The sequence below is a fragment of the Petromyzon marinus genome, unplaced genomic scaffold, assembly GCF_048934315.1.
Source record: "Petromyzon marinus isolate PM22_M1 ecotype Great Lakes invasive population unplaced genomic scaffold, UKy_Petmar_22M1.pri1.0 PM_Scaffold_10, whole genome shotgun sequence".
Lineage (NCBI taxonomy): Eukaryota > Metazoa > Chordata > Hyperoartia > Petromyzontiformes > Petromyzontidae > Petromyzon > Petromyzon marinus.
In genome coordinates this window covers 2,880,490-2,899,827 of record NW_027423058.1, presented here as the reverse complement: position 1 = coordinate 2,899,827, position 19,338 = coordinate 2,880,490, and the positions used below count along the sequence as shown (strand labels likewise).

Below are 19,338 nucleotides of genomic sequence, written 5' to 3'. Positions count from 1 at the left end.
GGCACAGCCAATCAGTGAGGTTTGCACTCTTCCTCCAGAACCAACTGCATCGAAGGACAAGACACCCGCACCTCCAACCTCTGGCATCAAGGAGCCAGGACCCTCACACCCAGAAGGGCCAGGTGTGTCCATGCTCTAAGAATATATATATATATATACACAGGATGTATATTGCTCAGATTTAAATCACGCAAAATGCGACTACATTTTTAGATCTCAGAGACGAAGTATGATTTTAAATGAATGGTTTGAATTGGTGACCACTTCCGCTAACTTGATTCATAAATTGCAAGTTATACTCTGCAGAGGGCAGTATGTTATATCCATTTATTGTGCTTCATGTCCATGCTCCCACGTCTTTTAAATGTACATTCTTTCAACGTCCATCCCTTGCTTTTCTTTCAAAGTAACACCGAAACACCCGGTTGAGGAAAAGCCAACAAAGCCAGTTCCTGAAGAGAGTGGCGCTCCTCTTCCAGAACCAACTGCATCGAAGGACATGACACCCGTTCCTCCAACCTCCAGCAAGAAGAAGCCAGAACCAACACCCCCAGAAGGGCCAGGTGTGTTCATTTTGCAAGATTATATATATCGGCTATATACTACTTAGGATCAGATTACACAATGCGACTTAATGTGTTAGATCTCATAATCGAATGAGACTTGCACCTGGATGAGGTTGGGATGGGTGACTACTTGTGTAGTAGATATCATAGGCAATTTTTTTACAATATGGCTGGAAAGGGCAGAATGCCACGCACCTTTATTGTTCTGTATGTCCATGCTCCCACGTCTAAACAATCTACATTCTGTCAACATCGATCCCTTGCTTTTCTTTCAAAGTGACACCGAAACCCCCTTTAGAGGAAAAGCCAACAAAGCCAGCTCCTGAAGAGAGTGGTGCTCCTCCTCCAGAGCCAACTGGATCGAAGGACAAGACACCCCCACCTCCAACTTCCAGCAGCATGGAGCCAGAACCATCACCCCCAACTCCAGGCCCAGGTACCATGGTGGAATTAGTTGCAAGATACTCTTTGGTTCTATTGGTTAAAGTCACGTAGGTGAAAATAAAATAACAAAAAAAATTAACAAAAATTCACGACGTTTCGGCCACAACACAAGCGGCCTTCATCAGGTGAAGGGACGAGACTGTCTGGAGGACAGCGCTGGAGTGGAAGAAGCCACGCTCAGATCACGACCTTTAAGCTGTGTGAGAAGAAAAACACCAAGCGCCTTGACAAAGGAATTAGCCTATAATTTAGCATTGAAATGGCTCATTGAAATAGCTAAGTTAAAGTATACACATCCGCAGAGGTACTCCTTGACAAAGGAATTAGCATAGAATTTAGCATTGAAATAGCTGAGTGATTAGCTTGTAGCTGGTCACAGAAATAGCTATGTTAAAGTTAGAGCATATACATTCACCGAGGCACCTAGTACTCATCAAACAGGAGAATTTAGCGAAACACAACCACGCTCAGACAGCGGACCTTTAAACTGTGTGCGAGCAAACAAGGTGTTCTGACAAAGAAATTAGCATAAAAATTAGCATTTGATTGGCGGATTTTTGGAAAGAGGTGGTGTACATGCCGGTGGACTTGCCATTTGGCGCGGGGCGGGGGGGAGGGGGAGTTTACCTATTGATGGTGTGAAAAGGGAATTTATAAGAGCTGCGAAAGTTTGGGGTACCACTACTTGAAGAATATACTGTACCATTGAAATTAGTTTAATGTTTAGTTCGATTTAGAACATCTTTCCAATGGTTGCTTAATTTGAAACCATCCTCTCATTGAAATTGTGTCTGTGTTTTTAGATCTGAATTGCTTCATGAACAAATCTCTGATAAAAGCCCGTGGGTTTGCAAAGAACCTTGGTATCGGAGAAAATTATATCGTGATCCCCCACAGCGTTGTAACAGTGATCAGCCACGGCAGAAGAATTTGTTTTGCCGTGTTTCAAATCTGATTTGTGCTCGCGAATTCGGTCAGAGACATGTCGCTTTGTCTCACCGATATAGCAATCACCGCAGGTACAACTCAATTTGTAAACCCCGGGGTACTGTCAATCAGGAATGACATCCTTCACGGATGGGATCAGATCACGAATTTTGTGTACTGTATTGAACCGGACCTGGATCTTGTGTTTGTTCAGAATTTTGGAAATCTTTTTAGTAACGCCTGCTATATGTGGAAGTGTGATGGTTTTGACCGGATTATCAAGTGGTTGTTTCTGTATGGAGGGAGAGACAGCTTGGCGGATGGTACGGTCAGAGTGACCATTCCTTTTTAGCGATAAAAACCAACAAGATCATCACAAGTTCGATCTCTCTAATCGACCCAACTAAACGTCCCACCCTAAAACCTTCTGCTGCAAGACCCCCTAGATTCTATGGTCTTCCCAAGATTCATAAAGAAGGCACCCCACTTCGACCCATTGTATCCACGATCAACTCCCCTACCTATAGACTAGCCCGTTTTCTGTCAGATACCTTGCTGTCTTTCACTGGCAAGACCACCTCAGCAGTACTTAACTCAGCCCAATTGGTCTCTATGGTCAAAGACGTTGTTCTGTCCCCTGACGATATCCTTGTCAGCTTCGATGTGGTCTCTTTGTTCACCAAGGTCCCATTACCTGATACCATTGAAATAATTGAAAATTTGGTCCAACATGGACTAGACCCTGACACACCTGCAGTGGTTAGGCACTGCCTCAACAATACCTACTTCACTTGGAATGGCTCCTTCTACAAACAAAATGAGGGTCCCCCCATGGATCCCCCTTATCACCAGTGATAGCCAATATTTTCATGGAGAAATTTGAATCAGACGCCATCCAGACTTCCACCTTCAGACCTTCCCTGTGGAAGAGATATGTGGATGACACTTTCGTCATTTGGCCACATTGCCTCCCAGCTCTGAACCTTTTCCTACACCACATCAATTCCAGACATCCCGCCATCAAGTTCACCATGGAAGTGGAGAAAGATGGCAAGCTACCATTCTTAGATGTTCTGTTTGAGAGGAGACCTGATGGCTCATTGGGGCATTCTGTTTACAGGAAACCCACCCACACAGATTCCTACTTGAAACCTGATTCCCACCACCACCCAGCCCAAAATAATTCTCTCATCAAAACTTTATACCATAGGGCTCATTGCATTTCGGACCAACACCACCTGACCAGTGAATTGAAACATGTACACCTGGCCCTCAAAAGGAATGGTCACTCTGACCGTACCATCCGCCAAACTGTCTCTCCCTCCATACAGAAACAACCACTTGATACTCCGGTCAAAACATCACACTTCCACATATAGCAGGCGTTACTAAAAAGATTTCCAAAATTCTGAACAAACACAAGATCCAGGTCCGATGCAATACAGTACACAAAATTCGTGATCTGATCCCATCCGTGAAGGATGTCATTCCTAATTGACAGTACCCCGGGGTTTACAAATTGAGTTGTACCTGCGGTGATTGCTATATCGGTGAGACAAAGCGACATGTCTCTGACCGAATTCGCGAGCACAAATCAGATTTGAAACATGGCAAAACGAATTCTTCTGCCGTGGCTGATCACTGTTACAACGCTGTGGGGGATCACGATATAATTTTCTCCGATACCAAGGTTCTTTGCAAATCCACGGGCTTTTATCAGAGATTTGTTCATGAAGCAATTCAGATCTACAAACACAGACACAATTTCAACCGAGAGGATGGTTTCAAATTAAGCTACCATTGGAAAGATGTTCTAAATCGAACTAAACATTAAACTAATTTCAATGGTACAGTATATTTTTCAAGTAGTGGTACCCCAAACTTTCGCAGCTCTTATAAATTCCCTTTTCACACCATCAATAGGTAAACTCCCCCTCCCCCCCTTCCCCCCGCCCCGCGCCAAATGGCAAGTCCACCGGCACGTACACCACCTCTTTCCAAAAATCCGCCAATCAAATGCTAATTTTTATGCTAATTTCTTTGTCAGAACACGTTGTTTGCTCGCACACAGTTTAAAGGTCCGCTGTCTGAGCGTGGTTGTGTTTCGCTAAATTCTCCTGTTTGATGAGTACTAGGTGCCTCGGTGAATGTATATGCTCTAACTTTAACATAGCTATTTCTGTGACCAGTTACAAGCTAATCACTCAGCTATTTCAATGCTAAATTCTATGCTAATTCCTTTGTCAAGGGGTACCTCTGCGGATGTGTATACTTTAACTTAGCTATTTCAATGAGCCATTTCAATGCTAAATTATATGCTAATTCCTTTGTCAAGGCGCTTGGTGTTTTTCTTCTCACACAGCTTAAAGGTCGTGATCTGAGCGTGGCTTCTTCCACTCCAGCGCTGTCCTCCAGACAGTCTCGTCTCTTCACCTGATGAAGGCCGCTTGTGTTGTGGCCGAAACGTCGTGAATTTTTGTTATTTTTTTGTTATTTTATTTTCACCTACGTGACTTTACCCAATAGAACCAAAGAGTATGGATCCTAGCAGTCACGAAAGCTTTAAATCTAGTTGCAAGATCACATGTGGATAATATATTACATACAATCATATGTTCAGTCAAAGCAACCATATGTTCTGGTTGTGCCGGGATATTCCCAGTTTCAAAAAGGCTATGCTAGTGTCCTGAAGCATTTTAATTTGGGCTTTTCTCCTACTTTACAGTGTTCTAGATTCAAACTAGGCTGATTTACTGGAACATGTTATGACTAACAGATTCTATGCTGGGTTGGTAGCAGAATAGGAGGAACTTACGGAGCTGTAGGTCAGCCTGTGTCAGAGTAATTGAGCGACCGCATATTCGTAAAAGTAGGTGGTGCTAACAGAAGGGGTATGGCAGCTCACCAGTCTTTCGGGTTGATACTCAATGAAAATTCGGCAGCTCTGTGTACAGTCCATTCATGATGAAGACTCACTATATGCTTGCTGTAAGAAAATACATTTTTCGCTGTACACTCCTACCAACGGCGCATTCATAGGTATGATGCATTTTATAGCTGTCAAAACATTACCTTATTTAAATGTAGTTGATATATACATAGTAACCGTTTGAAAACTGATTAAGAATGTATCTTTGCAGAAGACTGTACTCCAGGCTGGTCTGACTGGTATGATTAGCAATATCCTGATGAAGAAAATGGCGGAGATGAGGAATCTTACCAGAAGGTCATAGCCTCAGGGAAAGTGGTTTGTCTGCCTGATTCACCGGTGCAAAACATTGAATGCAAAGCAGAGAGATTCCCTAATACCCCATTGCAGGAATTGGGCCACACAATAACTTGTGACAAGAATAAAGGACTGAAATGTGTCAATGAGGATCAAGGAGGACTGCCATGTTACAACTACAAGGTCATATTCTGCTGTTCCAGAGCAGCTGGACCCCCTGCACCAACTCCATCTAAAGCAAGCCCAGCTACCATTCTGAAATTAGTTGCAAAATCACATGGATAATATATTAAATGCCATCATTCGTAATTGAGTTTTTTTGGGTTATATCATGTAAATGTGTATTTAAATGCACCACCACCAGGCACAGCCAATCAATGAGGTTTGCACTCTTCCTACAGAACTAACTGCATCAAAGGACAAGACACCCGCACCTCCAACCTCTGGCATCAAGGAGCCAGGACCCTCAAATATATACACAGGATGTATATTGGAATAGGTTTTACCCTTTTAACTGGCACAAAAACTGACACCTTTATTCAAGGCATCATGTTTGCAATAACCACAACACAAGCAGTCAAAATGCAAACAAAAAAGACAACTCTGATAATAATATGCACTGTCCTTGAATTTGATTGGTCCACACCCGAGACAGCTTTTCTTAGAGCCTAGTCTCCATTGGTGTTAGACCAGAAGACGTCAAAAGGCGTACAACTCAAAAACAGCGCACTATCAGAATATTGAGGGCTCGGGGTGAGCATTTACATTATGACACCTCCTTTGCCAGAAACGAGATATAGGAATAGGTTTTACCCTTTTAACTGGCACAAAAACTGACACCTTTATTCAAGGCATCATGTTTGCAATAACCACAACACAAGCAGTCAAAATGCAAACTAAAAAGACAACTCTGATAATAATATGCACTGTGCTTGAATTTGATTGGTCCACACCCGAGACAGCTTTTCTTAGAGCCTAGTCTCCATTGGTGTTGGACCAGAAGACGCCAAAAGGCGTACAACTCAAAAACAGCGCAAAGGATGTATATTGCTCAGAATGAAATCACGCAAAATGCGACTACATTTTTAAATCTCAGAGACAAAGTATGATTGTAACTGAATTGTATGAATGGGTGACCACTTCCGCTAACATGATTCATAAACTGAAAGTTTTAGGCTGCAGAGGTCTGAATGCTAAACTCATTTATTTTGCTGTACATCCATGCTCCCACGTCTTTTAAATGTACATTCTTTCAAGATCTATTCCTTTCTCTGCTTTCAAAGTAACACCGAAACTCCCGGTTGAGGAAAAGCCAACAAAGGCAGCTCCAGAAGAAAGTGGCCCTCCTCCTCCAGAACCAACTCCATCGAAGGAGAAGTCACCCCCACCTCCAACATCTAGCTACAAGGAGCCAGAACCATCGCCCTCAGAAGGTCCAGGTGTGTTCATTTTGAAAGAGTATATATATACAGGATGTATACTGCTTAGGATCAAATCACAGATTGTGACTGAATTCGGTAGATGCTAGAAACTAAACATGTTGACGCATGAATGATTTTAGATGTGCGACTACCTGCATTATCTATGTCATATGGCTGAATATTTACAATGTGGACTACAGAGGGCAGAATGCCAGAACCCTTTATTGTGCTGTACTTCCATGCTTCGCTGTCTATAATTCCCACACTCGCACTAACGAGAATGATGAAGCACGGTGAAATAACCCCACAAACCCAGACAGCGTGAGAGGCTTTAATTGAACAGCGGATTGGAAAAACTGTACATTATTTTGGAACACTTTCCAGTAACTCATTTGAAATGCAGACTAAAAGTATCGTCTGAAGGTTGTTTACAACTTTTTGCAAGGGGTAATTGGGAATGCATGCACAATCTTCATTCTATCAACATCCATCCCTTGCTTTTCTTTCAAGGTGACACCGAAACCCCCAGTTGAAGAAAAGCCAACAAAGCCAGCTCCTGATAAGAGTTTCCCTCCTCCTCAAGAACCAACTGCATCGAAGGACAAGCCACCCCCACCTCCAACCTCCAGCAACAAGGAGGCAGAACCATCAAGCCCAACTCCAGGCCCAGGTACCATGGTGGAATTAGTTGCAAGATCACATGTGGATAATATATTACATACAATCATATCAGTTTAACACGTAGGCTTTCGCGTCCAATATTATTCATAATAAAGGTACACTACTTAGGATCAGCTACAGGCTTAGTGCGGCTTGGAAGCGTATTATTAAATAATACATATTGCAATTCTTTATAGGGGAAACACATACTAATTAACGTATTACTAACATAGCATATAATCACAATAACACATATTATAACTAATACTAATCTACAACTCATTACTAATCATAACCATTGACTGATTACCAATCGATTATATAATTACAATACCCTCCCCCTCTGCCTCAAATCACTGCACCTGAATGAGTTAAATGATGACGTCACCCTGCTGCTCTATTTAAGACCGGGATCAAGTGAGGGCTTTACCATTCTGGCGAATTCCCTGATGATGCTGGATGTAATTACCAGCGAAAAGTCGTACTCAAACTGTAAATGTTGTGGATTCACTCTTCAACACACCGGTGGGCTAAAGTAGTGAACTATGTGTCTTTTGTCAACGTGACACTTTTTTGCTGATTGGCCGTGTCGGGTGGTGGAGGGTTACCACACATTTATAATAACGCAATCTAACCCAAAAACCTTTATTATGAATACATCATATGTTCAGTCAAAGCAACCAGTTGTTCTGGTTGTGCCGGGACATTCCCGGTTTCAAAAAGGCTATGCTAGTGTCCTGAAGCATTTTAAATTTGGGCTTTTGTCCTACTTTATAGTGTTCTGGTCCCAAACTTGGCTGATTTACTGGAACAGGGTATGACTAACAGATTCTAGGCTGGGTTGGTAGCAGAATAGGAGGAACTTACGGAGCAGTAGGTCAGTCTGTGTCCGAGTTATTGAGCGACCGTATCTTCGCAAAAGAAGGTGGTGCTAACAGAAGGGGTATTGCAGCTCACCAGTCTTTCGGGTTGATACTCAACGAAAATTCGGCAGCTCTATGTACAGTCCATTCATGATGAAGAGGCCCACTGTATACTGGCTGTATGTAAATACATATTTCGCTATACACTCCTACCAACGGCGCATTCACAGGTATGATACATTTTATAGCTGTCAGAACATTACCTTATTTAAATGTAGTTGATATATATAGTAACCGTTTGACGACTGATTAAGAATGTATCTTTGCAGAAGACTGTACTCCAGGCTGGTCTGACTGGTACGATGAGCAATATCCTGATGAAGAAAATGGCGGAGATGAGGAATCTTATCAGAAGGTCATAGCCTCAGGGAAAGTGGTTTGTCTGCCTGACTCACCAGTGCAAAACATTGAATGCAAAGCAGAGAGATTCCCTAATACCCCATGGCAGGAATTGGGCCAGACAATAACTTGTGACAAGAATAAAGGACTGAATTGTGTCAATGAGGATCAAGGAGGACTGCCATGTTACAACTACAAGGTCAGATTCTGCTGCTCCAGAGCAGCTGGACCCCCTGCACCAACTCCATCTAAAGCAAGCCCAGGTACCATTCTGGAATTAGTTGCAAAATCACATGGATAATATATTAAATGCCATCATTCGTAATTGAGTTTTTTTGGGTTATATCAGGTAAATGTGTATTTAAATGCACCACCACCAGGCACAGCCAATCAGTGAGGTTTGCACTCTTCCTACAGAACCAACTGCATCGAAGGACAAGACACCCGCACCTCCAACCTCTGGCATCAAGGAGCCAGGACACTCAAACCCAGAAGGGTCAGGTGTGTCCATGCTCTAAGAATATATATACACGGGATGTATAATACTCATTATCAAATCACGCAAAATGCGACTACATTTTTAGATCTCAGAGACGAAGTATGATTGTAACTGAATGGTATGAATTGGTGACCAATTCCGCTAACATGATTCATAATCTGAAAGTTTTAGGCTGCAGAGGTCTGAATGCTAAACTCATTTATTGTGCTGTACGGCCATGCTCCCACGTCTTTTAAATGTAAATTTTTTCAAGATCTATCCCTTTCTCTTCTTTCAAAGTAACACCGAAACCCCCGGTTGAGGAAAAGCCAACAAAGGCAGCATCAGAAGAAAGTGGCCCTCCTCCTGCAAAACCAACTCCATCGAAGGAGAAGTCACCCCCACCTCCAACCTCTAGCAACAAGGAGCCAGAACCATCGCCCGCAGAAGGTCCAGGTGTGTTCATTTTGTAAGAATATATATATACAGGATGTATACTGCTTAGGATCAAATCACACAGATTGTGACTGAATTCGGTAGATGCTAGAAACAAAACATGGTGACGCATGAATGATTTTAGATGAGCGACTACCTGCAAGATTATTTATCTGCATAATTGATGTCATAAGGCTGAATATTTACAATGTGGACTACAGAGGGCAGAATGCCAGAACCCTTTATTGTGCTGTACTTCCATGCTTCCCTGTCTATAATTCCCACACTCGCACTAAAGAGAATGATGAAGCACGGTCAAATAACCTCACAAAACCAGACAGCGTGGGGAGGCTTTAATTGAACAGTGGATTGGCAAACCTGTACATTATTTTGGAACACTTTCCAGTAACTCATTTGAAATGCAGATTAAAAGTATCGTCTGAAGGTTGTTTACAACTATTTGCAAGGGGTAATTGGGAATGCATGCACAATCTTCATTCTATCAACATCCATCCCTTGCTTTTCTTTCAAAGTGACACCGAAACCCCCAGTTGAAGAAAAGCCAACAAAGCCAGCTCCTGATAAGAGTGGCCCTCCTCCTCTAGAACCAACTGCATCGAAGGAGAAGCCACCCCCACCTCCAACCTCCAGCAACAAGGAGCCAGAATCATCACCCCCAGAAGGGCCAGGTGTGTTCATTTTGCAAGATTATTTATAAATATAACAGCTGTATACTACTTAGGATCAGATTACACAATGCGACTTAATATGTTAGATCTCATAATCGAATTAGACTTGCACCTGGATGAGGTTGGGATGGGTGACTACTTGTGTAACAGATATCATAGGCAATTTTTTTACAATATGGCTGGAAAGGGCAGAATGCCACGCACCTTTATTGTTCTGTATATCCATGCTCCCACGTCTAAACAATCTACATTCTGTCAACATCGATCCCTTGCTTTTCTTTCAAAGTGACACCGAAACCCCCTTTAGAGGAAAAGCCAACAAAGCCAGCTCCTGAAGAGAGTGGTGCTCCTCCTCTAGAGCCAACTGGATCGAAGGACAAGACACCCCCACCTCCAACTTCCAGCAGCATGGAGCCAGAACCATCACCCCCAACTCCAGGCCCAGGTACCATGGTGGAATTAGTTGCAAGATACTCTTTGGTTCTATTGGTTAAAGTCACGTAGGTGAAAATAAAATAACAAAAAAAATTAACAAAAATTCACGACGTTTCGGCCACAACACAAGCGGCCTTCATCAGGTGAAGGGATGAGACTGTCTGGAGGACAGCGCTGGAGTGGAAGAAGCCACGCTCAGATCACGACCTTTAAGCTGTGTGAGAAGAAAAACACCAAGCGCCTTGACAAAGGAATTAGCCTATAATTTAGCATTGAAATGGCTCATTGAAATAGCTAAGTATACACATCCGCAGAGGTACTCCTTGACAAAGGAATTAGCATAGAATTTAGCATTGAAATAGCTGAGTGATTAGCTTGTAGCTTGTCACAGAATAGCTATGTTAAAGTTAGAGCATATACATTCACCGAGGCACCTAGTACTCATCAAACAGGAGAATTTAGCGAAACACAACCACGCTCAGACAGCGGACCTTTAAACTGTGTGCGAGCAAACAAGGTGTTCTGATAAAGAAATTAGCATAAAAATTAGCATTTGATTGGCGGATTTTTGGAAAGAGGTGGTGTACATGCCGGTGGACTTGCCATTTGGCGCGGGGCGGGGGGGAGGGGGAGTTTACCTATTGATGGTGTGAAAAGGGAATTTATAAGAGCTGCGAAAGTTTGGGGTACCACTACTTGAAAAATATACTGTACCATTGAAATTAGTTTAATGTTTAGTTCGATTTAGAACATCTTTCCAATGGTTGCTTAATTTGAAACCATCCTCTCATTGAAATTGTGTCTGTGTTTTTAGATCTGAATTGCTTCATGAACAAATCTCTGATAAAAGCCCGTGGGTTTGCAAAGAACCTTGGTATCGGAGAAAATTATATCGTGATCCCCCACAGCGTTGTAACAGTGATCAGCCACGGCAGAAGAATTTGTTTTGCCGTGTTTCAAATCTGATTTGTGCTCGCGAATTCGGTCAGAGACATGTCGCTTTGTCTCACCGATATAGCAATCACCGCAGGTACAACTCAATTTGTAAACCCCGGGGTACTGTCAATCAGGAATGACATCCTTCACGGATGGGATCAGATCACGAATTTTGTGTACTGTATTGAACCGGACCTGGATCTTGTGTTTGTTCAGAATTTTGGAAATCTTTTTAGTAACGCCTGCTATATGTGGAAGTGTGATGGTTTTGACCGGATTATCAAGTGGTTGTTTCTGTATGGAGGGAGAGACAGCTTGGCGGATGGTACGGTCAGAGTGACCATTCCTTTTTAGCGATAAAAACCAACAAGATCATCACAAGTTCGATCTCTCTAATCGACCCAACTAAACGTCCCACCCTAAAACCTTCTGCTGCAAGACCCCCTAGATTCTATGGTCTTCCCAAGATTCATAAAGAAGGCACCCCACTTCGACCCATTGTATCCACGATCAACTCCCCTACCTATAGACTAGCCCGTTTTCTGTCAGATACCTTGCTGCCTTTCACTGGCAAGACCACCTCAGCAGTACTTAACTCAGCCCAATTGGTCTCTATGGTCAAAGACGTTGTTCTGTCCCCTGACGATATCCTTGTCAGCTTCGATGTGGTCTCTTTGTTCACCAAGGTCCCATTACCTGATACCACTGAAATAATTGAAAATTTGGTCCAACATGGACTAGACCCCGACACACCTGCAGTGGTTAGGCACTGCCTCAACAATACCTACTTCACTTGGAATGGCTCCTTCTACAAACAAAATGAGGGTCCCCCCATGGATCCCCCTTATCACCAGTGATAGCCAATATTTTCATGGAGAAATTTGAATCAGACGCCATCCAGACTTCCACCTTCAGACCTTCCCTGTGGAAGAGATATGTGGATGACACTTTTGTCATTTGGCCACATGGCCTCCCAGCTCTGAACCTTTTCCTACACCACATCAATTCCAGACATCCCGCCATCAAGTTCACCATGGAAGTGGAGAAAGATGGCAAGCTACCATTCTTAGATGTTCTGTTTGAGAGGAGACCTGATGGCTCATTGGGGCATTCTGTTTACAGGAAACCCACCCACACAGATTCCTACTTGAAACCTGATTCCCACCACCACCCAGCCCAAAATAATTCTCTCATCAAAACTTTATACCATAGGGCTCATTGCATTTCGGACCAACACCACCTGACCAGTGAATTGAAACATGTACACCTGGCCCTCAAAAGGAATGGTCACTCTGACCGTACCATCCGCCAAACTGTCTCTCCCTCCATACAGAAACAACCACTTGATACTCCGGTCAAAACATCACACTTCCACATATAGCAGGCGTTACTAAAAAGATTTCCAAAATTCTGAACAAACACAAGATCCAGGTCCGGTTCAATACAGTACACAAAATTCGTGATCTGATCCCATCCGTGAAGGATGTCATTCCTAATTGACAGTACCCCGGGGTTTACAAATTGAGTTGTACCTGCGGTGATTGCTATATCGGTGAGACAAAGCGACATGTCTCTGACCGAATTCGCGAGCACAAATCAGATTTGAAACATGGCAAAACGAATTCTTCTGTCGTGGCTGATCACTGTTACAACGCTGTGGGGGATCACGATATAATTTTCTCTGATACCAAGGTTCTTTGCAAACCCACGGGCTTTTATCAGAGATTTGTTCATGAAGCAATTCAGATCTACAAACACAGACACAATTTCAACCGAGAGGATGGTTTCAAATTAAGCAACCATTGGAAAGATGTTCTAAATCGAACTAAACATTAAACTAATTTCAATGGTACAGTATATTTTTCAAGTAGTGGTACCCCAAACTTTCGCAGCTCTTATAAATTCCCTTTTCACACCATCAATAGGTAAACTCCCCCTCCCCCCCTTCCCCCCGCCCCGCGCCAAATGGCAAGTCCACCGGCACGTACACCACCTCTTTCCAAAAATCCGCCAATCAAATGCTAATTTTTATGCTAATTTCTTTGTCAGAACACCTTGTTTGCTCGCACACAGTTTAAAGGTCCGCTGTCTGAGCGTGGTTGTGTTTCGCTAAATTCTCCTGTTTGATGAGTACTAGGTGCCTCGGTGAATGTATATGCTCTAACTTTAACATAGCTATTTCTGTGACCAGTTACAAGCTAATCACTCAGCTATTTCAATGCTAAATTCTATGCTAATTCCTTTGTCAAGGGGTACCTCTGCGGATGTGTATACTTTAACTTAGCTATTTCAATGAGCCATTTCAATGCTAAATTATATGCTAATTCCTTTGTCAAGGTGCTTGGTGTTTTTCTTCTCACACATCTTAAAGGTCGTGATCTGAGCGTGGCTTCTTCCACTCCAGCGCTGTCCTCCAGACAGTCTCGTCTCTTCACCTGATGAAGGCCGCTTGTGTTGTGGCCGAAACGTCGTGAATTTTTGTTATTTTTTTGTTATTTTATTTTCACCTACGTGACTTTACCCAATAGAACCAAAGAGTATGGATCCTAGCAGTCACGAAAGCTTTAAATCTAGTTGCAAGATCACATGTGGATAATATATTACATACAATCATATGTTCAGTCAAAGCAACCATATGTTCTGGTTGTGCCGGGATATTCCCAGTTTCAAAAAGGCTATGCTAGTGTCCTGAAGCATTTTAATTTGGGCTTTTCTCCTACTTTACAGTGTTCTAGATTCAAACTAGGCTGATTTACTGGAACATGTTATGACTAACAGATTCTATGCTGGGTTGGTAGCAGAATAGGAGGAACTTACGGAGCTGTAGGTCAGCCTGTGTCAGAGTAATTGAGCGACCGCATATTCGTAAAAGTAGGTGGTGCTAACAGAAGGGGTATGGCAGCTCACCAGTCTTTCGGGTTGATACTCAATGAAAATTCGGCAGCTCTGTGTACAGTCCATTCATGATGAAGACTCACTATATGCTTGCTGTAAGAAAATACATTTTTCGCTGTACACTCCTACCAACGGCGCATTCATAGGTATGATGCATTTTATAGCTGTCAAAACATTACCTTATTTAAATGTAGTTGATATATACATAGTAACCGTTTGAAGACTGATTAAGAATGTATCTTTGCAGAAGACTGTACTCCAGGCTGGTCTGACTGGTATGATTAGCAATATCCTGATGAAGAAAATGGCGGAGATGAGGAATCTTACCAGAAGGTCATAGCCTCAGGGAAAGTGGTTTGTCTGCCTGATTCACCGGTGCAAAACATTGAATGCAAAGCAGAGAGATTCCCTAATACCCCATTGCAGGAATTGGGCCACACAATAACTTGTGACAAGAATAAAGGACTGAAATGTGTCAATGAGGATCAAGGAGGACTGCCATGTTACAACTACAAGGTCATATTCTGCTGTTCCAGAGCAGCTGGACCCCCTGCACCAACTCCATCTAAAGCAAGCCCAGCTACCATTCTGAAATTAGTTGCAAAATCACATGGATAATATATTAAATGCCATCATTCGTAATTGAGTTTTTTTGGGTTATATCATGTAAATGTGTATTTAAATGCACCACCACCAGGCACAGCCAATCAATGAGGTTTGCACTCTTCCTACAGAACTAACTGCATCAAAGGACAAGACACCCGCACCTCCAACCTCTGGCATCAAGGAGCCAGGACCCTCAAATATATACACAGGATGTATATTGGAATAGGTTTTACCCTTTTAACTGGCACAAAAACTGACACCTTTATTCAAGGCATCATGTTTGCAATAACCACAACACAAGCAGTCAAAATGCAAACAAAAAAGACAACTCTGATAATAATATGCACTGTCCTTGAATTTGATTGGTCCACACCCGAGACAGCTTTTCTTAGAGCCTAGTCTCCATTGGTGTTAGACCAGAAGACGTCAAAAGGCGTACAACTCAAAAACAGCGCACTATCAGAATATTGAGGGCTCGGGGTGAGCATTTACATTATGACACCTCCTTTGCCAGAAACGAGATATAGGAATAGGTTTTACCCTTTTAACTGGCACAAAAACTGACACCTTTATTCAAGGCATCATGTTTGCAATAACCACAACACAAGCAGTCAAAATGCAAACTAAAAAGACAACTCTGATAATAATATGCACTGTGCTTGAATTTGATTGGTCCACACCCGAGACAGCTTTTCTTAGAGCCTAGTCTCCATTGGTGTTGGACCAGAAGACGCCAAAAGGCGTACAACTCAAAAACAGCGCAAAGGATGTATATTGCTCAGAATGAAATCACGCAAAATGCGACTACATTTTTAAATCTCAGAGACAAAGTATGATTGTAACTGAATTGTATGAATGGGTGACCACTTCCGCTAACATGATTCATAAACTGAAAGTTTTAGGCTGCAGAGGTCTGAATGCTAAACTCATTTATTTTGCTGTACATCCATGCTCCCACGTCTTTTAAATGTACATTCTTTCAAGATCTATCCCTTTCTCTGCTTTCAAAGTAACACCGAAACTCCCGGTTGAGGAAAAGCCAACAAAGGCAGCTCCAGAAGAAAGTGGCCCTCCTCCTCCAGAACCAACTCCATCGAAGGAGAAGTCACCCCCACCTCCAACATCTAGCTACAAGGAGCCAGAACCATCGCCCTCAGAAGGTCCAGGTGTGTTCATTTTGAAAGAGTATATATATATACAGGATGTATACTGCTTAGGATCAAATCACAGATTGTGACTGAATTCGGTAGATGCTAGAAACTAAACATGTTGACGCATGAATGATTTTAGATGTGCGACTACCTGCATTATCTATGTCATATGGCTGAATATTTACAATGTGGACTACAGAGGGCAGAATGCCAGAACCCTTTATTGTGCTGTACTTCCATGCTTCGCTGTCTATAATTCCCACACTCACACTAACGAGAATGATGAAGCACGGTGAAATAACCCCACAAACCCAGACAGCATGGGAGGCTTTAATTGAACAGCGGATTGGAAAAACTGTACATTATTTTGGAACACTTTCCAGTAACTCATTTGAAATGCAGACTAAAAGTATCGTCTGAAGGTTGTTTACAACTTTTTGCAAGGGGTAATTGGGAATGCATGCACAATCTTCATTCTATCAACATCCATCCCTTGCTTTTCTTTCAAGGTGACACCGAAACCCCCAGTTGAAGAAAAGCCAACAAAGCCAGCTCCTGATAAGAGTTTTTCTCCTCCTCAAGAACCAACTGCATCGAAGGACAAGCCACCCCCACCTCCAACCTCCAGCAACAAGGAGGCAGAACCATCAAGCCCAACTCCAGGCCCAGGTACCATGGTGGAATTAGTTGCAAGATCACATGTGGATAATATATTACATACAATCATATCAGTTTAACACGTAGGCTTTCGCGTCCAATATTATTCATAATAAAGGTACACTACTTAGGATCAGCTACAGGCTTAGTGCGGCTTGGAAGCGTATTATTAAATAATACATATTGCAATTCTTTATAGGGGAAACACATACTAATTAACGTATTACTAACATAGCATATAATCACAATTACACATATTATAACTAATACTAATCTACAACTCATTACTAATCATAACCATTGACTGATTACCAATCGATTATATAATTACAATACCCTCCCCCTCTGCCTCAAATCACTGCACCTGAATGAGTTAAATGATGACGTCACCCTGCTGCTCTATTTAAGACCGGGATCAAGTGAGGGCTTTACCATTCTGGCGAATTCCCTGATGATGCTGGATGTAATTACCAGCGAAAAGTCGTACTCAAACTGTAAATGTTGTGGATTCACTCTTCAACACACCGGTGGGCTAAAGTAGTGAACTATGTGTCTTTTGTCAACGTGACACTTTTTTGCTGATTGGCCGTGTCGGGTGGTGGAGGGTTACCACACATTTATAAATAACGCAATCTAACCCAAAAACCTTTATTATGAATACATCATATGTTCAGTCAAAGCAACCAGTTGTTCTGGTTGTGCCGGGACATTCCCGGTTTCAAAAAGGCTATGCTAGTGTCCTGAAGCATTTTAAATTTGGGCTTTTGTCCTACTTTATAGTGTTCTGGTCCCAAACTTGGCTGATTTACTGGAACAGGGTATGACTAACAGATTCTAGGCTGGGTTGGTAGCAGAATAGGAGGAACTTACGGAGCAGTAGGTCAGTCTGTGTCCGAGTTATTGAGCGACCGTATCTTCGCAAAAGAAGGTGGTGCTAACAGAAGGGGTATTGCAGCTCATCAGTCTTTCGGGTTGATACTCAACGAAAATTTGGCAGCTCTATGTACAGTCCATTCATGATGAAGAGGCCCACTGTATACTGGCTGTATGTAAATACATATTTCGCTATACACTCCTACCAACGGCGCATTCACAGGTATGATACATTTTATAGCTGTCAGAACATTACCTTATTTAAATGTAGTTGATATATATAGTAACCGTTTGACGACTGATTAAGAATGTATCTTTGCAGAAGACTGTACTCCAGGCTGGTCTGACTGGTACGATGAGCAATATCCTGATAAGGAAAATGGCGGAGATGAGGAATCTTATCAGAAGGTCATAGCCTCAGGGAAAGTGGTTTGTCTGCCTGACTCACCAGTGCAAAACATTGAATGCAAAGCAGAGAGATTCCCTAATACCCCATGGCAGGAATTGGGCCAGACAATAACTTGTGACAAGAATAAAGGACTGAATTGTGTCAATGAGGATCAAGGAGGACTGTCATGTTACAACTACAAGGTCAGATTCTGCTGCTCCAGAGCAGCTGGACCCCCTGCACCAACTCCATCTAAAGCAAGCCCAGGTACCATTCTGGAATTAGTTGCAAAATCACATGGATAATATATTAAATGCCATCATTCGTAATTGAGTTTTTTTGGGTTATATCAGGTAAATGTGTATTTAAATGCACCACCACCAGGCACAGCCAATCAGTGAGGTTTGCACTCTTCCTACAGAACCAACTGCATCGAAGGACAAGACACCCGCACCTCCAACCTCTGGCATCAAGGAGCCAGGACACTCAAACCCAGAAGGGTCAGGTGTGTCCATGCTCTAAGAATATATATACACGGGATGTATAATACTCATTATCAAATCACGCAAAATGCGACTACATTTTTAGATCTCAGAGACGAAGTATGATTGTAACTGAATGGTATGAATTGGTGACCAATTCTGCTAACATGATTCATAATCTGAAAGTTTTAGGCTGCAGAGGTCTGAGTGCTAAACTCATTTATTGTGCTGTACGGCCATGCTCCCACATCTTTTAAATGTAAATTTTTTCAAGATCTATCCCTTTCTCTTCTTTCAAAGTAACACCGAAACCCCCGGTTGAGGAAAAGCCAACAAAGGCAGCATCAGAAGAAAGTGGCCCTCCTCCTGCAAAACCAACTCCATCGAAGGAGAAGTCACCCCCACCTCCAACCTCTAGCAACAAGGAGCCAGAACCATCGCCCGCAGAAGGTCCAGGTGTGTTCATTTTGTAAGAATATATATATATACAGGATGTATACTGCTTAGGATCAAATCACACAGATTGTGACTGAATTCGGTAGATGCTAGAAACAAAACATGGTGACGCATGAATGATTTTAGATGGGCGACTACCTGCAAGATTATTTATCTGCATAATTGATGTCATGAGGCTGAATATTTACAATGTGGACTACAGAGGGCAGAATGCCAGAACCCTTTATTGTGCTGTACTTCCATGCTTCCCTGTCTATAATTCCCACACTCGCACTAAAGAGAATGATGAAGCACGGTCAAATAACCTCACAAAACCAGACAGCGTGGGGAGGCTTTAATTGAACAGTGGAT

General features: G+C 42.5%; 1 long non-coding RNA gene across 1 annotated transcript; it reads left to right on the top strand.

The window, feature by feature from the left end:
• The first annotated feature begins 5,963 nt into the window (after positions 1–5,963).
• LOC142922547 (uncharacterized) lies at positions 5,964–10,064 on the top strand. The gene is made up of 3 exons (XR_012940151.1): positions 5,964–6,602; positions 7,095–9,440; positions 9,953–10,064. It is a non-coding gene; the product is annotated as an uncharacterized LOC142922547 (long non-coding RNA).
• The last annotated feature ends 9,274 nt before the right edge of the window (positions 10,065–19,338 follow it).